The sequence below is a fragment of the Cupressus sempervirens genome, chromosome 10 (genome assembly GCF_028749045.1).
Source record: "Cupressus sempervirens isolate cs-2001-9-10 chromosome 10, ASM2874904v1, whole genome shotgun sequence".
Lineage (NCBI taxonomy): Eukaryota > Viridiplantae > Streptophyta > Pinopsida > Cupressales > Cupressaceae > Cupressus > Cupressus sempervirens.
In genome coordinates, this window is record NC_143127.1 from 299,457,507 (window position 1) to 299,476,962 (window position 19,456).

Below are 19,456 nucleotides of genomic sequence, written 5' to 3' on the forward strand. Positions count from 1 at the left end.
TTTTACCAATTAAAACTCCTCATTGTATGTGTGCTCACATTTTGCAAACACTTGAAAGATTTTGAAGCTTATTCAACAAATCTAGTAAGTTCTTTCCTTGTTTCAAACCCCTCAATTCATGGAACAAGAAGGAGAGTGTAGACAAAGGTTGAGAGATTCAACTTTATACCTTCTATTGTATTAAGCTGAAAATTTTGAGTCATTTCAACAAATCTATTATGAAAACATGGATAGTCAATAATAAATAAAAATGCATTTCACTTGGAGTCTTTGGTCAAAATAGTTCAGCATGCCATTCTAAAAACTTCTAAACCTTACACAAGTTTAAGCTATTATGCACAGCTAGAGAATGTCATGGAAAATGACATGTTCAATCTAAATGTCTAATAAAACTCCCTTTGTTTAAACCCTAACATAAATCCACATAGCTCCCTGCTAGTGCATACAATATGTAAGGCAATCTAACTTTTATCCACCCAAGTTTCCTTTCAATAAACCCTCTATGTATATCTATAATGTAGGATGCTCCCCTTAATACCATAAACTCATAACAGAAACAAAGAAACAACAGAACATGTGAGAACAAAATATGGACTTCTTATTTGTACCGCAAATGCAGAATTATAGAATTCATAAGTACAATATGCTAACCCACATGGGCGCCTTCAGTACAATAATTTGCAAGACAAGCTGTGAACTATCACCCAAAGTTGTCCTAAACAATGTTTGGGCCTTTCTTAAATAGGAAGTTTTATACCACTCGGAAAGGTTCTAGATATGCAAACTTAATACCTAGGGCCGACATACCCTAACAAAACATATAGAGTCCACCAAATACATCTTTGACAATTATTTTAGAAGTTTCGGGTAGCCCAACTTCAAAAGGCCACAACTCATGAACTGTTGCTCTGATTGGCTATTATAACCACTTTTTAGAAATTCCAGTTCATGATCTACAGGCTTGAAATGGTGTTAGCACCCTTCCATTGAGTTTTTAGACCTCATCCAAACACTCTAAGGCCTCCAACGGTGAGACTGAAGATTTTTCTGCAAATTGCTCGACCAAAAATCTGTAATAACTTCTCTGATACTTAAGCTGGAGCAATGCGATTTTTATGGTAGGCTTATATCTCTAAAATGAATCTTCCTATAGAAAATGAGAACATTACAAGCTCATATGAAAAACTTATTAAAAATAGCAAGTTCCCATAAATAGTAACCACCTTGTCTACTAGTCCTTATTAAAATAGAAAATACTGAAAATAAAATATTTTTGGGTGATGCAAGATTTCCCTTACACCTAGGATGCTCCTGCATCAATCTATCATCAAACATTACAGCCTATATCATTTTTTAATTATTCAATGCCCCTTAACTAGATCAAATATGAGCATACCTTATAGTCTACATGGTATCACTATTTGATTTCAAGCACTGATATTTCCTTTAGTTCACGGTAGATAGATCTATGTTTATAGTAGGATATAGAGATAACCCAATTTAATCGTGAGCCATATCATCTCCAAATTATGATAATATAAAATGATAGAAAAAATATAAAATTATTATAGCAAAATTATAAAATTATAAAATTATAAAATTATAAAATTTCATTTACCACCAATTCCCATATAATTGGAATTGGAATTTATTTTCCAATTCCACTTATTTAGATGGAAGATTCAAATGTTGGTTTTGGGGGTAAATGGGAACCAACAAATCCCTATTCCAGTTTCATGTTTTGAATACAAACATAAAAAATATCAATTCCAAGATTTGACAATTCCAATTCCACTCTAATTCCAATAAACAAATGGACCCTTAGTAGTGTGGATAAAAAACATTATCAACTAGATGTCAGACATGGATAATCTTTTTTATTTGGAGCAAATTGAAGGCCCAAAGAACATTAATATTGTTGCTGCTAAAATGGAGGTTCATGCATCATTATGGTGGGGCTAAGTGTGATAAAAAATGCATACCAAAAATATGGATGATTCTATAAACCCTTCTATCCAAGGTATCCAATGGAAATGGAGCCTTGAATGATGACTTATAGCTCTCCATCTATGATGCGAATGTTAGATAACTAATAGGGGGGGAGGTGAATCAATTATGTCTAGCTATCCTATAGTCCCTTCAAACAATTTCTATACCAAATAAACTTCATAAACAACATAAGCATTCACTCAATGATATCATTCAAATTCTTAATTTACTCATGCATCCAATTACTCCAAAGTATCCATTCATTATTTTTGTTATTAATGAATGACAATAATAAAACTTAGTTGTTATCAACCATTAATTTAGTTGTTACTGAGTGGTAGTAAAATGAAAAATACCATGTAAAAAAACTTACAACACAACAACATTCACACATTTGACACCTGGGAAGGACAACCCAAAATTTTCACTCTTTTGAAGTGAGTTCTTCTAGGAGCCAACCTTGTCAAAGGTTTGTATACACATTGTTCATGTGACCTTGTTAGAGAATTTACACCAAAAGATCGTCTAGACCTTGTCACTCCTTGATCTTGTCTAAAGAGTGGCATGCTAAAGGACTTATAAAAACCACTAATTGATGTTACCATATTGGATTTCACAAAATTGTTAGGTCAACTCAGTTAATAGTATAAATTGATCTATTGGGTTTAGCACTACCTTGCTTAATCAGATATCCTTTCCACTCTCTGTCTTTGATTTCTTTCCTTTGATTTGGTTGGTTCACACCTTCACTCTTTCACTCTTTCTCTTAATTCTCCTTTGACCTTCTCCTTCTTTGCTTGGTTCTCATGGCTCTTCTTTCCTTCAACAACTTTGCACTTTGATCTTTTCTTTAGCACTCAATCAACAACATCAGTAACTTTATCTATGACATCATCAATAACCAAAAAACTTTATCTAGTACTCCTTCAATGGTAGTCTTTGTGCTTCTAAATTATTCCAATTATTGTCACTTAATCACAATCGTCGATCTTAGATTCATTACGTGTAACCACTTATAAAATAGAAGTTTTTTAAAACTTTGTGCACATCCTTATCCTTCTTCAATCTCCATCATCAAATATTTCATTGCATTTTCCTAGTCATTGATCTTGTAACAAACTTTGACTTGCACCTTTGAACTTCTCGAATATTCTTTATTTTCACCAAAAGTTGGTTTCATATTCTATTTTTACAAACTTATTCTTCTTGTTGTCACTTAGTGAACATAATATTTCACTTGAGTAAAACATCACTTAGGAAATACTGAACTCGCTCGGTCAACACTAAACTTTTACTTACTTAGCCAAATGCTTAGCAAACATTGTAGTCACTCAATGAACATAATTTGTAGTCACTCAATGAACATAATCTTCCTTCTTTAACCTTGTCACTCAATGTAGCTTGTATAGAACATCACATCACAATATTGCATGATTGTAAAACAATCAAACCAACATTACATTATCATTGTCCAACTCATTCAAGTGCCTATTGAATATGATGCTTATCAAGTCTATCTTCGACATACTTTCTTCAAATCATCTTCATTAATCAAATCCTCTTTATCGATCAAATTGATATAGCACTCTAATGAGTTAGCATAATGTCCAATCAACTAAGACTTGACATCAATGACAACATAAAAATTGATATTATTCTTTTACATACATTCATAGCATTCTCAGTTGCATCATCAGTTGGGGCTAACAGTGAAAGAATCTAAATGATATGATAGCGGCCCTCAAATGAACCCAAAGATGGAGACCCTTGAAAGGCACACCATATAATGAGATATTTGAAGAGTACAAGAAATATGGGTTCTAGTATCCAATAATCAAAGTGAGTATGCAATGCAAGCTAGCTAGAATGAGAATGCAAGATTCAGATACTATGAGATACAAGAAATAAGTAAAGTAAACTAAGTTAACAAGATAAATATTACTATCCCCTAATTAAGCTATGCAAACTATTCTATATGCAATGAAAGGAAATGGTAATCTATAATGCAAGTATGGAAGAGGACAAGTGGGTGCTCAAGTGCTTAAGAAATAAAAATGGCATCATTACAATAGCATGAAAACATAAGATATGAAAGAGTGAGGAGAAAGCCTCCTTTTCAAGAAAAGCAGGCGGTCAATATTATGAGGAAAATACAATGGTGGATATTAATTCTTAGTTGATCCATGTGACTAAGATTCTCAAGAGGGAAAAGGAGTGGATGAGCTTAAGAGGCAAAAGAATGAGTGCTGGAGACAAAGAGGCAAATGCCTTTTTGAAAAGTCAAAATATTCCACTTACCTTGCAAAGTATGCATTCAAGTTGTAGACAACCTTTAAAAAAATAGAAAATGTATTTTCATGTGCTCGTAGAATAAAGGGTTTTTTTATTTAATTAAAAGGGAGCATGTTCTTTTAATCAAATAAAACTTAGGATTAGGTGGTCAAACCATAGGATGCAATCAAATAAATGATAAATTGATGATTTGATCAAGGATAAATGGTTGATAAATTATGCAAAATTGATTAGGTGCATAATGTGGTCTAGTATATAGATTTAAAATGTTGAAAGGGGGCTTATACTTTACTAGACCAAAATTGGGTGATTACATTTGCTTCTCTTTAATTAGTGTGTGAGTGAGCATATTGAGTTAAAGAATGATAATAGTAGTTGATAAAAGATCTGAATTCGAACCTGATTAAATGAAGTGTAGTAAGGTTGATAATCTTGAATGGATAATTTGATATGAAGTGATGAAACTAAGCATTAGGAAAAGGTTGATAAGATAATACTAGAATTGATGTAATGTGATGGGAACTGATATGTTGAGAATGTATAGATTAGATCAAGCATCTAAAAAGTCAAAAAAGTTAAGAGATCTCAACTTGATGTGAAGTGATGAAGCTAAGATGCCCCTAGTGATTGATAACACAACATAATCAATTCGCAACATTTGAAAGATCGATGATGGATTATTCTCGCCCCCTCGAGATCAAATTGAAATGATATAGAGGAGATGTAGAAATAAGATAGATTTGATTAAATTGAGATAATATATGGTTCAAGATGATAGATAAGTGATTCAGAAAGCATAGAACTAAGTTTGACCACTAAGCATAAAAAATGTGCCCTAGTTTGACTAAAATGATAAAACATGAGAATTAGGTCAAATAAAGAAGAAATAAAATGGAAATGATGAGGATGGGAAGATGAAGAGGCTAAAATGATGAAATTAATTTTTTCTCAAAAGATGTACAAGTTTTTTCTTAAAAGGGTTAGCCAACTACGTAGAAAAGAAAGAAATATAAAATGCAATTTTGATAGTCAAAATGAATCTAAATTTCTATTTTGATCCAAAAAAATGAATCGATGATGTTCAAATCAGGTAAAGCTACATTTTTTGTAGAAATCCAAGATAATTGAAAATGATTTGAAAGCTTAACATTTGGATAGATTAGATACTATGGTAAGAGAGATCAATGGTGATGAGCGAAAGAGTGAAGGATGATGAAGACATGATCAAGGGCGAAGAAGATTGAAGATGCTAATTTTATCTTATGGTGACTGATTATAAATGTATTGTACACTCACCATGTATTCTTTTTTCAAAACCTTTAGTTGTGAAGCATTTGCATATATAGATTCTAAAAATAGAATCAAGCTATAAGCTAAATCTAAGAAATGTGTATATTTGGATATGACATTAATGAATTCAGCTATAGACTTAGGGATTTTGAAAATCATAAAATTATAAGAAGCAGGGATGTCAAAGTCAATGAGAAAGTGTTATACAAAGATCTATTGCAACAACATGAGAAGAAACAAAATGATTATGTAGTACTGTATGATACTCCAAAAGATGATCGTCCAGTAGTTTCTTATGCTCTACAACAACAAATACCACAAACCCTAGTGAATGTTAGATGGTCAACAAGGTTAAGTAGGCCACCAAAAAGATTTTCTTCCTCTTTGTACTCTACTTTATTAATAGATGTTGGTGAACTAGAATGTTATGATAAAGTTGTGAAGGTGGATACAAAGATTTAGTGGTAGTCTAAAATGACAAAAGAAATGGACTCCTTAGTGAAAAATAAGACTTAGAATTTATGTAAGTTGCTTGTAGGTAACGAGGATTTATGGAATAAACAAGTTTACAAGCTGAAAGAAGAGGATGGAGGTAAGAAAAGATCTAAAGCCACATTAGTCATAAAAGAATTTGCACAGAAAAAAGGCATTGATTTTGATGAGATATTTTTTCCAATTGTTAAAATAACTTCTATTTGTAATGTTTTAAGTATTGTGGCTACTAGATATTTGCATTTGGAGCAGCTTGATATTAAAAGAATCTTTCTTCATGGTGATCTAGATGATGAAATATATATGGAATAACTATAGGGATTTGAGGTCAAAGGTAAAGAGAATATAGTGCACAGATTGAAGAATGTTTTATATGGCTTAAAGGAAGCACCTCGGCAATGGTATCTTTAATTTGATAGTTTTATGAATGAGCATACTCGATGTCATTCAAACCATTGTATTTATTTTAAGAGGTCAGATGATGACAACTATACTATTTTATGTTTAAATGTTGATGATATTCTTGTAGTTGGGTCTAACATGGACGACATTAAGAGATTGAAATAATAGTTAGCACATTCATTTGCTATGAAGGATTTGGGGAAAACAAAAGAAATCCTTGGTATGAAATTTTGCAAAGATAGGAAAAACAAGAAATTAACTCTATCTCAGGTTGATTATATTAAGAAGGTGTTGCAAAATTTCTCTATGGAGAATGTCAAAGCTGTTAGCACACCTTTGCTTGGTTATTTAAAATTGACTAAGGAGATGTGTCCAAAGACACAGGAAGAGAAGAATAAAATGTCCAAGGTATATGAAGTTTGATGTATGTTATGGTATGTACTAGGCCAGATATTGTACATGTAGTGGGAGTCGTCAGCTAGTATATGAGTCTTCTTGGGATTAAGAGTTGGAATGCAGTTAAATGGATACTCAGGTATTTCTTAAAGGAACATCTAGCAAATGTTTATATTTTGGGGGCTCTACAACTGATTTACAGGGCTATGTTAACTTATATTTGCCAAGGGATCTTGATACCAGGTGGAGTACTACAAGAAATGTAATTACTATCGATGGGACAACAATGAGTTGGGATTCTCAATTGTAGAAGAGGAATGCTTTATCCACTATAGAGGTAGAGTATGTTGTTCCTATATAGGTAGCCAAGGAGATGATATGGCTTTTATTCTTCATGGAAGAATAGGGATATCTATAGAGGGACAATTATTTGTATAGAAAGAATTAGAGTGCCATTTATCTTGCTAAGAATTATGCTCATCTTTCAAAGACAAAACACATATAGTTGTAGGACCATTTCATTCAATTAGTTTTGGATAATGGATAGTTAAAGATAAACAAGATACATACATATAATAATCTAATAGATAAGTTTACAAAGGTAGTGAGAAGGGAGAAGTTAAACTCCTCTTCAATTTCAGTTGGTCTTCTAGATGAAACATTATAAAGGAACAACTCAATCTAGGGTGGTTTGATTTAGTGCGAGCCTCATGTGGTAGTGATATTGCTACAAGACCAGTCTCCAACTGGGAGGTTGTTGTTTAGTGTGGAGCCTAACTAGTCATTAAGTAGGAGATTATTATCTTGTGGTGACTGATAAGGAAAGTAGTATACACTCACCACGTATCCTTGTTGGGGTTCGGGGCTATTTTATCAACTATTTATCCAAGGGCCAACATGTTGTAATTATTCCAGCCCTAATTTTGTAAGTGGAAAAAATCTTGTATAAAATGGCTTAGGGTTAGGGATTTCATAATGTATGATGAGATAGTAGCTTCTTGTGATAGTACAAGATGTAAGGGATTACACATTGAAATCAGGTTGTAATCACTAGATAATAAGAATATTTGATTCATTGTTGGTGGACGTAGGCTAGGGATTGGGTGAACCATGTTGAATCTTTGTGTCTTGTGTTCTCTTTTGTGGGCTTTATTATTTTCTAATGTTGGATATATTTACATATAATTTTTATTTTTGTCCCTCTAATCTTAACAAGTGGTATCAAAGTGAGGTTGTTTAAGTTATCCTCTATAAGAAAGTCTCACAGTTGAGTGGGAGTCTCATGGTTGAGTAGAAGTAATGATAGATAATGGTAAGATGAAGGTTGAGAATTTTAATGGACATAACTTTCAATTATGCAAAAAGAAAATGCAGGACTTGTTGGTCTAATTTTTTGCATGATAAAATTTCCCTAACCTAGGTGCAAAAAATTAGAATCGAATCCATTAATGGCGAATAGGGTTTCTGGTCTTTGTTCCTCTAGATTTGTTAGCCTTTGAAAACATTTGTTAAACCCTATGTCTTTTCATTTGAAAATTTCGGGCGCAAAATATTTTTAAAAATTTTGCGAATATTTTGTATTCATTTCAAAATTTTCCACATCCCCAAGTGACCTTTTCTCTTATGTTTCTTGCCGTATGATTCTTGTAAGATCTACGCCAGTTGCTACTTCGCTATAGAAAGATGCATGTGTTTTACCCTATGTGACATAGCGACTACCACAAAATTAAAGGATGGGGCCATCAAATGGAGGTGCAGTGATTGAAGATTGTATTACATTCAAAGTTTTAGTCACATGCACTTTGTCAGTGCTGTCAGAGCCGGAAAGGGAACCAAGTAAAAAGGGGGAGAAGTCGCCAGAATTTGGTTTCTCCGATGATTCACTATGTCACTGTCAAAAAAAATAAGCACCCCTATTAGTAGCAACATAGCGAATAGATGGGAAATACATGACACGATGGCCTCCAAACTTCTCGGTGACCATATAGATTTCCAAGTGGCATGGTGAGTAATGACTATTATGTCAGAAGCATTAATGAGGGTGATTGTGACTTGACTTGCTTTTATTTTTTTGGCACCGAGTTTTGATAAGATACCAAAGCTCGCTATGTCATTGTCATGAAAATTATGCATCTCGTTGTTAGTGACATAGCGAGCTACCCAGAAATGAATGCATGGTGGGACCCAAGCAACATGGCAATGTGACTAGGATTAGAATATGGTTTTATATGCCAGCTGTGTAGGATTTTCTCACGTCATCAATAACCTAGACCATGCCCCATGCATAAAACATATGATAGATTCTAATCGTTCGATCAAAGCAGAATCAATGATTATCGCTACCTCGCTATGGAAAGATGTGCACTTTTTACTCTATGGATGTAGAGAATAAGGGACCCACCACATCTTAAGAAATTCATGCAATTTCCACACCCTCATATTGATCTCAAATCTACGGTTGTCGCTATCTCGCTATGATGAGTTGCTCGAAGGTTATGTATGGTGAGGTATCGAATAAGGGACCCACCATATTTCTCTTAAGTGATGTATCAAATGTCCTCCACATGATCAAAGCAGAATGAATGGTTGTCGCTACTTCGCTATAGCAAGATGCTTGAAGGTTATGTATAGTGAGGTAGCAACTCAACGACATGCGTCCTCAGTCATTAGTGGGTCCAAACTAAAATGCCAACAATGAAGGAATTATACACATGGAAAAATCTCATTGGGTTGACTGCTAGTATGTCAAGTGGAACATGAGTCATCTTTGCCTACATCCCTGGATTGTAGGATTTTCCTAAAATCAACGGTGTAAATTTGAATGTAGAAGGTGGTGCCACTCTGTGAATTTATGAGAAATGAAAGCTTCGCATGTGAAAGAAAAAATAGAGCATAATAAAAAAGATTTTCTCAGTCTCATCTCATGCCAACAAAGATTTCAAGATTTTTCCTCAGCAAAAGCCATTACTAAGAAGGTTTTGTTGAGCTCGACAAGAACGTGAAGCAAATTTCCAGTGTTCATGAAGACATTGTAGAATTATAAAGAGAAATAAGCAAAGAATCAAATAAGTATTTACACTATAATCTCTGTAGTGTTTCAGTCTCTACAAATTACGATGAAAAATGCCTCCAAAGAAAGTATTTTCTGGTCAAGAGAATTATTTGGATAGGAATGTCCATGATGATTTTCTCGAGCTGCTCCCTAATTCCACTATTGAAACTGTGCAAGTTAAGAAGCTTACTTCGTTAAACCCTAGGTTAAGAATAATAGATGGATTGTATGACAAGGGGAATTGGGTCCAGGATGCTAATACCTCCCAAACTAGTCTAGATTTGTTTAAAAATGGTTTTCAAAAAGGAACCTTTTTGCCCCACATGCCAATATCTGGAATTTTGATTTAGGGAAGCTGGTGGTTCCTAGTGTTTTTATGGATTATGATCTTCTTGAAGCTGTGGCAAAGAACTACGACCAAACTATTAGAGTAGTGAGAAGAACTAATGGTCAGGTCCTAATTACAATCAGCCCAGATGAAATTAGGGAAGTTTTTGGTTTAGGTCCTCTCACTGATTATCATGTGTCCATTGATTTGAAAGGATTAGAAAAAGAATACATATCCAAGAAGGATTCCATTAGGCAAGGTGCAATGAAGGCACATATAGGTAAGATTGGAACTCTGTCGGCAATAACAATAGCCTCCAGGGAACCTTTCAAAAGGGCATACTTCAATTCTAGGGTAGTGGAGATATATAACACCCTGTGTAGAGTTTTTGAGAGAGATGAAGACGAGTTTATGCATGTGGATTTCATGTATATGGTTATTCAGATTTCATCTTTTGCTGTGGACATAATTTTTGATTTTGCTCCTTACTTAGCTGAGGAAATTCACAGTGGATTAATTGGGATTGCCAAGGGAAAATTTTAAAGAACTTTTGGTCATTATTCTTTGTTGATGCACATTTTTTTGTTTAAGGGAGCCACATATTTTGGTAAAGAAATGGAGTTAAACAGAGAAGAAAATGGAGAAGCACTGCCAATCCAATTATGGAGTGCATATATGACTTGGGATGCAAAGAATGCTAGTTTTGTTAGATTTGACATGTATTTTGCATCCAAGCTGAGATGCCTTTTATTAAGTGACAACCCCAAAATCCCTAAGGCACTAATGGGTCTCATTAGGCCTATGGACAACCCCAGTAGTTTGAAAGTTTCACATAATTGGGGAGATATCATCCCATACTCTGTTTCTAATGTATTTACAATTTATGGTTTTAAAGGAAGTCCTCATGTACTACCTTACCAAGTGCCCTTGAAGGTAGGAGTAGCTGAATTTTTGTGACAGTTGGGAGGAGTAGAGGAAACCTTTTTGTTGAAAAGATCAATAGGGTCAATTTTCCCACTTGCATAGTGGCCCATCATTTTGTAATCACAAAAGGGGGTTGGCTTTCTCTGAACAAAATTTTGGATCCTTACAAGATGGCTATTTCTCACCCTCATTTTTGTGATTTTGAGGGATTTTATAATTTGGCTCTGAGACATAGAATTAAGCTTGGAAAAATTGAGCATGAATTATATTTTCCTAAAGACATAATAAGGAATGATTACTCCTTGCAAGAACATGAGACTAGAAAAGAAAAATGGAGAGTCTTCTTTAAAGTTTTGGATTTCATTCATTGTTTTGATCCAGATTATAGTCCTTTGGACAATGCTATTACAAATGTAGAAAAGATGAATAAGCTTATGAATACTTTCCCTGAAATAATGGAGACAATGAATGAAAAGAAGCAATTCTTTGTTAAATTTTACCCAAATAAGGCCAGGGAAGTAATTAGAAGATTGGGTTTTACTCCCAATATAGGGGCAGGTCAATTAACTGTCGAGAAAAGGCCAAGGTATACTGTTATTCAAAATAAAGGGACCACTATAGACAAAGGAAAACAAATAATGGCATCCGCTAGTGTTGTTTTAGAAGAGAGGCCTCTTGAGCCCTCCCCTAAGAGGAGAAAAATAATAAGAGAAGAGGGTCCTCATGTTGAGGAATACTCACATTCACAAACCTCTATGAGAATTGACGAGGAGTAGCTCACTGATGAGCAAATTCAACAAATGGGATCACAAGGGGGAGTTTTTGTTACACAATCAGAGATAGATGAAGGAAACCACCAAGAGCCTCCTGTGCCAAGTTTTGAGTTAACTATTGCAGACTACAGAGGAAGGAAATTGGACCCTGTGTTGGAACAAGCAAGTCATCAATTTTTGTTTGATGACAATTTTGTAAAATCAAGGGCTTTCCATCAATTTGCATGGAGGGAAAATCTGAATAATTTTGAGGAAAGATGCAAAAACTTAAGAACAGAGCATCCATAAATGGATGAAGCCTCCATCCAAAACCAAATAAAGGAACAAATGATGCAAGAGTTCCAAAATATAACCCCTAAAGAGGGGAGGCAAATGGTAAAGGCCTCAAATATATTATTGATGCCCAATTAGGATATTGTTGATGCATTGATTTTTAATTTTGTTTCAAATAATTTGGGATTGCAAGACCCCAACAAAAAGGAGTTTATAGGAACTGCATTCAGTGATGACCAAGCTACTCTGGTCATATGGTCACTAAGAAGGGGATCTAGGGCTATTTCATCATAGCCTGATGACTCAGGGTTAACAAGAAATATTATTGTAAGTAGAGTTGCTAACACATCACATGTACAGGTAGCTCACATGAACGTGGGGACCTCTCATTTTGTATTGGCCACTACTGAGAGAGAGGAGAAAGAAATGTTCGAACTACAAAGTAAGTATGAGAGTGTTCTTGAAGCTTACAATAAAGAGGTAAAAAAGAGAATTGAGCTTGAGAACAAGTTAATGGGGAGGTCTACAAGGCCAAGAATAATAGACCCTCGCCCCCTAGTTGAACCTTTCAAATCCACCCCCCTCATAGAAATGCCAGATACACCCCAAAGGCCAGAATACTACATAGCAGAAGATTTTGAAGAAGAAAAAAGCAAGCTGTGGGCACTGCATGCGGAGTTAAATGCACAATATGAGGATAAATTAAGAAAGGCTCTCACATACTTGGAAGATAAGATTGAATGGCCATTGTTTTATGACCAATTAACAAGGGTGGCAAACATTTGGGAAGAATTGAAAGCAAATGAGGAGGTTTTAAAGCCTATTGTGAATAAATGGGGGAAGAAAAAGAGAAGGAAAGAAGTGACATTCTTGTGCTACTCTGTCATAAGATCATCTCATGATCAAATTGAAAGAACTTATGATATTGTCATTGATCTGCCAAATTTTGATGATAGGAGGGTTTCTCTGCGAAGAATAATAGTTGGCTACATAGACAAATATAAGAGCCAAAAGTTTAGCTTATTTTCTGATGCCCTAGATAGAAGGAATAATTTGAAAAGTAAAGATGAATGGGCTAAGGAACTTGATGATTTGTTTTGTTTAAGAATGAATAAAGTTATCAATAAAATAGGGTATGCATGGTGGCACAACTACAGAAGAAATGGTAAAGGTTCAATTATTCTTTGATTCTTTGAACCAATATTTTGTTACTATTGATAAAGAAGGTGAATATATCATCAAGAAACAACATGATATTCTTCAATTTGATTGGCCAGATGACACATTTTATGACAAGTGCATGGTAGATATTCTTTCTAGTGAATAGTTAGAGGAAGTTGAAACTGACGATGAAGAGATACATGAAGATAAAATACAAATCATCAATTCACTTCCATTAGCGCCTGGAAATGAAGGAGACAAAACAGAGTAGTCGCTCTCAATAATGGAAATAAACCAACCAGTCATAACTGCTAACCAGGAAGAAAGCCAAATAGATGATACATTAGGACATGCAGGGTAGGACAAAGAGGAGCAACCAACCTAGGATGAAAGCATCATGTTCCTAGTTGATGATGTGGCAGAAGAGGATTCATAGATAAGGGTTGTTTTAACAGTTCATGATGGTGACAGTGAAGAGCCACAAATTGAAGTAAAGTTGTAAGCATTAAAGTAGAATTCATCATTGGCAAGCCTAATGTCTGTATACTCTGATGAATCAGAATGACTAAGGAGCATATCATAGAGTTTGTAATATCCTGAAGATATAATAGAAAGGGGGGCCTACCAAGAGAGTGACATGATGTTACCCTTCTATTATATAAAGTTTTGTCTTTTTCTGTTGTGCAAATGCAAACATCTTTTAAGGACACCTGTTAGTTCTCTACACCTAAATCTTGTTGCATCTCACATTATATAAGTGAGATTCTAGGGCTAGAGAGGGGTCTGATTTCTAATGCATTTTAATATTACAGTTATGATGTTTTCGGTCCAGTCTTGGAGAAAAAATTTATAATGTATTTTCTTTGCATATTTTCAGAGAATACATCAATATGGAATGATCTTTATCTCTCTTTCTAAGGTCATTTTGAGTTTACTACAATTGTATACAAATTTTCAAGGAAAATTAATGCAAGTTTTGAGCTGTCCCCATATTAGTTCCTATTAAATTTTGTCTCCTTTTCTCTTACCTGGTTGTTCTAAGATTATGTGAGTAAAGCTTGCTCAATTGAATGCAATTCATTTATATTGTATGTCAAATCATTACTGTTATTAATTCAATGAATTATGAAAATGCTTTGATGGTTTGATGGGATGGTCATGGTAATAGAAAGGGTGTATGCAAGAATGAAATTCAGTAAGAATTGTTGATAATTCTTTTTGTAAAACAAAAAATTAGATCCAAAAATTGGAGTAGACTCTGAATCCCAATGGAATAGGCCCTCATCAAAATTTACTTAGTATGTAGAATAGGTATACTATGAAGAAGCATCAATTTTAAAAATCAAAATTAGCTTTAATTTACATGCTTGAAGATTTTAAATGATGGTCAGCACTTGTTTGCATGGAATGTTTTAGCCTTAGTTAGCCATTATTGTTGGGAACACTTGCAAATTTATAGAAGAATTTTGACCAAATCTGTTATAAGGGATATGTTTATTCAAAATGTAAGAATTATGCATGTATTTGAGGATATGAGATGCAAATTAGAATAAAACTAAAGTTATTCTCATATAGTAGTTTCCAACCTTGAATCATCCCCTGGGTATACCCACCCTGGTTTTGTAGAGCCTAAAGAGTAGAAAACCACCCTTGGTTTTGTTGAAGTTGGGTCCAAGTGTTTTGCACATGTAACTATTAATAGAAATTGGCTAATCCTTAGGTTGTGTGAGTAATATCAATTTGTTATTGAACCTTGTGTTGTTCAGTAGTTTTAAAACATGAACAAAATGGTGACGCTGTTGGGGAGTTGTCCAACACATCCGTGACATGTACTGTAGTTTCTTTGGTCCTATTGTGTATGTATGTGTTAGACCTTTTAGTAGTGCTTGTGGTTATAAGGGGGGTGTTTTAGTGAGAAACCTTGAGAATTTTAAAAAGAAAGAAAGACAAACCCAAATACCACAGAGATACACTAATGTATCCAACCTTTCCAAGTGTCTTATCTAACAAGCAAGAGTTGTAGTCTTATAATCTTAGTGATTGGTCAATCTGTGTTAGATATTTCTAGTTCTATTTGTGTCTTTTCTTTGAAGTCAAGAATAATTGTAATTGCATATTTTCCCAAGGAAGGGTGGCGACTCAGAAAACATTTTGAAGCTAGTACTTATTTGATATATAACAATATGGCTGACAAAAGAAAAAATACAAGAGCTTACACAATGTTGGGACTGAAAATTGCATGGTCTATTTTCAATCACATTTTGAAAATTTTGAGAAATCAAGCCCCATAAATGCTTGTGTACCTGGTTGTACTTGTAAATCCCCAAAGGTGTTCAATATTTCTAACACCCTCCATTCAACCTGTCTAAGTGTTCCATGAAGCTAAACTGACATTTCGAGCTGTTTCGTGAAGTCTTGTTTTCAGCTTTTTACAAATCTGCATATTCACCTAAGTGTCAAATAGCGATAGGAGGCTGTGTTTTCCATTGAATATCTTGCACCTAGAAATGTTTTGTGACTTTCCACTTTGATAATTTCTAGTGTCCACACCTGAGAACCTATGTTTCTGATTTCGAGTCGTTTCGAGTTTGTTTGACTAGGTTTTGAATCCCTCAAAGTTGGACAATTATTGTTTTCACACATTTGCACTTTGCACACTATTCTGGGTAGCCTTGTTTGACATACTATAACTTTTGGCCAGTTGACCCAAGTGAGAAGATTCCTTTTGCATCATACTATAGGGGTCAAAAAATTTACATATTCTAGATATGAGATTATGACGAATCCGTTTGATCAATTTTCAAACGCAATTCCCTTTGCAATTTTTAAAGTTTCACTGGTAGTCAGAACTTCAGATTGATTGGGAGCCCTATTTGAGATGTCATATCTTTGTGCCTATGATTGGTAGGATCATATGGTTTGTTCCCCTGTATTCTACCCTGAAAATACTATAAGTGTGTCAGTTTTCAAGCCTTGACAAATCCGTCTGCACAGTTTTCAAAGGTCATTCCATTCACAAAAAATGTTGTTTTACTGATGATCACTATCTTGCTAATCCAGATAGCCCACTTTGCATGCTTGCCAAATGTGTCCTGTGATTCTTCATGAGCTAAAATTGTAGAATCATACTCACCTCATGACAATCTACCAGTACCCCAATTTTTAGAGCCTCAAGTGCCAATTTTCTCAGTTTTCTAGGCCATTTCCAAATGCAATTTCTAGCTTTTTGACATGTTTATTTGCAGGTGAATTTAAGTTGGCAACTTCAGGGGTCAATATCTTTTGACCCTGATGTCATCATGCGATGAGATCTGATAGGGTTGTTGAACATGTCAGAGAGATGATATATCTTGAGTTTTAGAGTTATGTCAGATGTTTGAATTAGTTTTTAAGACCAGCCTACAGGCCATGTCATCAGGAAGTCACAGTTTTCAAAGAGCAGAATAAATGTGCTTTCAACAATCAATTTGTGATCAAATTTTATTCCAGTCAATTCGAGAGGCTCCATGGATCAGTCTACAGATCAGTTGTCCATAAACAAAAGTTTTTTTAGTTGGACCCACTTTGGGGCCCGACTAATTACATCAGACTGATGGAATTATGTAAGGATTGAAGAAGCTCAAGTTGCAAATCGACTATTTATAATTCTTATTATATCATTGCACTGATTGAATCACTAGTGTTAAATCTACAATGTTTCTCCTCAAATGTGCATAGATATATGATTGCCAGGGGAAGGGACAATTTTTTTATATGTGGCAATCAAATGAACGAGCATATATTGTTGTAGTCAGAGCAAAGAGCATGCCATCAATAAAAATCATCCATGTGATTGAGGATGAGACTCAATATATATGTTGAGTCCACACCTAACAGAGTTAGCGAAAATGCTAAGTAAGCATTCACAAATAGCAAGTGATGAAGTCTACATCAAATGTGAGGATACTATGATATCCAATGCAAGACATCTTTCATATCCTAGTTCTAACATAGGGAGGAAGCAACCTTCATAATAAAAGAAAATTTTTGGCCCCTGCCCATATTTTGGAGTTGCCACTTCATGGTGAAGTTCCACATCCACAGAGAAGCAGATCCACGCATTGGTAGAGGACGTCTCAACGTGCAAAAGAAGAGGCAAACAAGCAATGACACGTGACAGTGTATTGATATACACCCTACGCTAAAACAAAGCAGCCAACTGGGAAATTCACGTGCAGTAAAAGACAAAGAAAACTTAAGCCACGCAGTCTACGTAGGTCAATATGCAGTGGAAAAGCTACAGGAATGTAGAGGCAAAATTGTGAATACAAAGCATAAAGGGAGACACAGGTAGAAAGAGAATGGGGAGTCAGGAGGCATGGACCTTGAGCTCCGTGCTCACTGCCATTGATGGGTATCTCAAAAATCATTTTATGCCCTCTCAAATGAGTTTAGGCTAGAGCCAATTGAAAGCACATAATAGAGCTCTCCACACAATGTTAAAAAGATAGGGTAGAGCAGGAGAAGCCCCAACCGCTAATAATCAAGGAACATCAAGGGCACATGCATAGCGGGCAAGAAAGAGACATGATGAAGGCGTCGACATGAGAAAAAGAGACAATATTTTTGCAAAGAAGATGCCTTAACAGAGGAAACTAGTAAAGATAATAATCCCACATTGCAGGTGGGTGAGGGTTTTAAAACGTTTAAGTGTGATTTCAAACAGATTGCATTGTGTATTAAAAGAAAGATCTTTTGGAAGCTCACATGTGGTGGGACCCTATACATGTGGATGATGTCATCAAGATGTGGGGTCCACGCAAAATTTTAAACAAAATATCAATAATGATGACATGGCGAGTTCTGGCGGCAAGGCACGAGATGATGACACGTGGCAGGATCGACTGTGCTCACTTCCCTGCAAAAATAAGTTGCACCCAAGTTAAATAAAGCAGGAATGCGAGAAGCTTCCACGTGGCAATAGGTCCCACAGGTGTGATGATGTGGCACAGATGGAAAGTTCAGAGGCGATGCAAGGAGATGATGCCACATGGCGTAGATCGACGGATGCTCGCTTCCTCGCAATAATAAGTTGTACGGAAGATAAAAAATGCGGGAATGCAAAATTTGGACACGTGGCATAGGTCCCAGTCGATGCTGAAGTGGTAGTCTAGTGTCTAAATGAGCAGTGGTCGACCAATCAGAGGCTGCCACATGGCAGAAAAGCTCGGTCAGACCTATTTTGACCCGAGAGGCAATATAAAGGAAAAAATATTTTTTTTTGAGAATATCACTTTTGTTAATATTTTTGAAAAAGGGATGCACGTGAATTTTAAATTCAAAATGGTTATTTTCTAAAGTTGATACTTTAGAATTTTTTTAAAATTAGGATGCAGACCTAAGCATTTCTAGTAGAGGGAGTCATTTTCAAATTGACTTTCACGGGGTTTCTGGAAGACAAAATAGGCGATGTTATATATAGCTAGAATCGAGAGAAGACGAACTATCTAATTCTATAGTTTGTTTTTGCATAGGAATCCATTTGTTTGAGAAATATGAGGTTTTCTATTAAGTTCTTTTTCTGCAACCGTATTCAGGTATGAAAGTTCAGAATTGATTTTTAACAAAGTAATGACTTGAATGGGTTAAAGAGACAGTGAAAATACAGTTGGGGTCACATTCACTCAGTAAAAACTGAAATTTCACTAGTATTTTCATTGGGCAATCAAATATTTTGATGACTCAAAGGTTTCATCATTTCAACGGAGATATTTCTCAAATTAGTTACAGTGATGACAAAGCAAAAAATCAGATCAGAGGGAGATGGAAGAAAGAGGTTGTTCAGTTGCCAAGGGAAGGAATTCTGAAGGGACACATGTCAGCTGTATAATGAATCTGAGAATTCTTTCTTTGCTATATCTTTCTTTTCTTTCTTTATTGTAGGTTGTTGGTTGGTTTTCTATTTTCCATTTCTTGGAGCTCTGCTCAGGTTGTGAAAGCCACACACCCAACATTTCTCTATTGTATTGAACAACATTTCATGTTTTATGTAGATAGTTCTAGTCTATTAGGTGATTTATGAGTTATCTTCTGTACATTTCATGT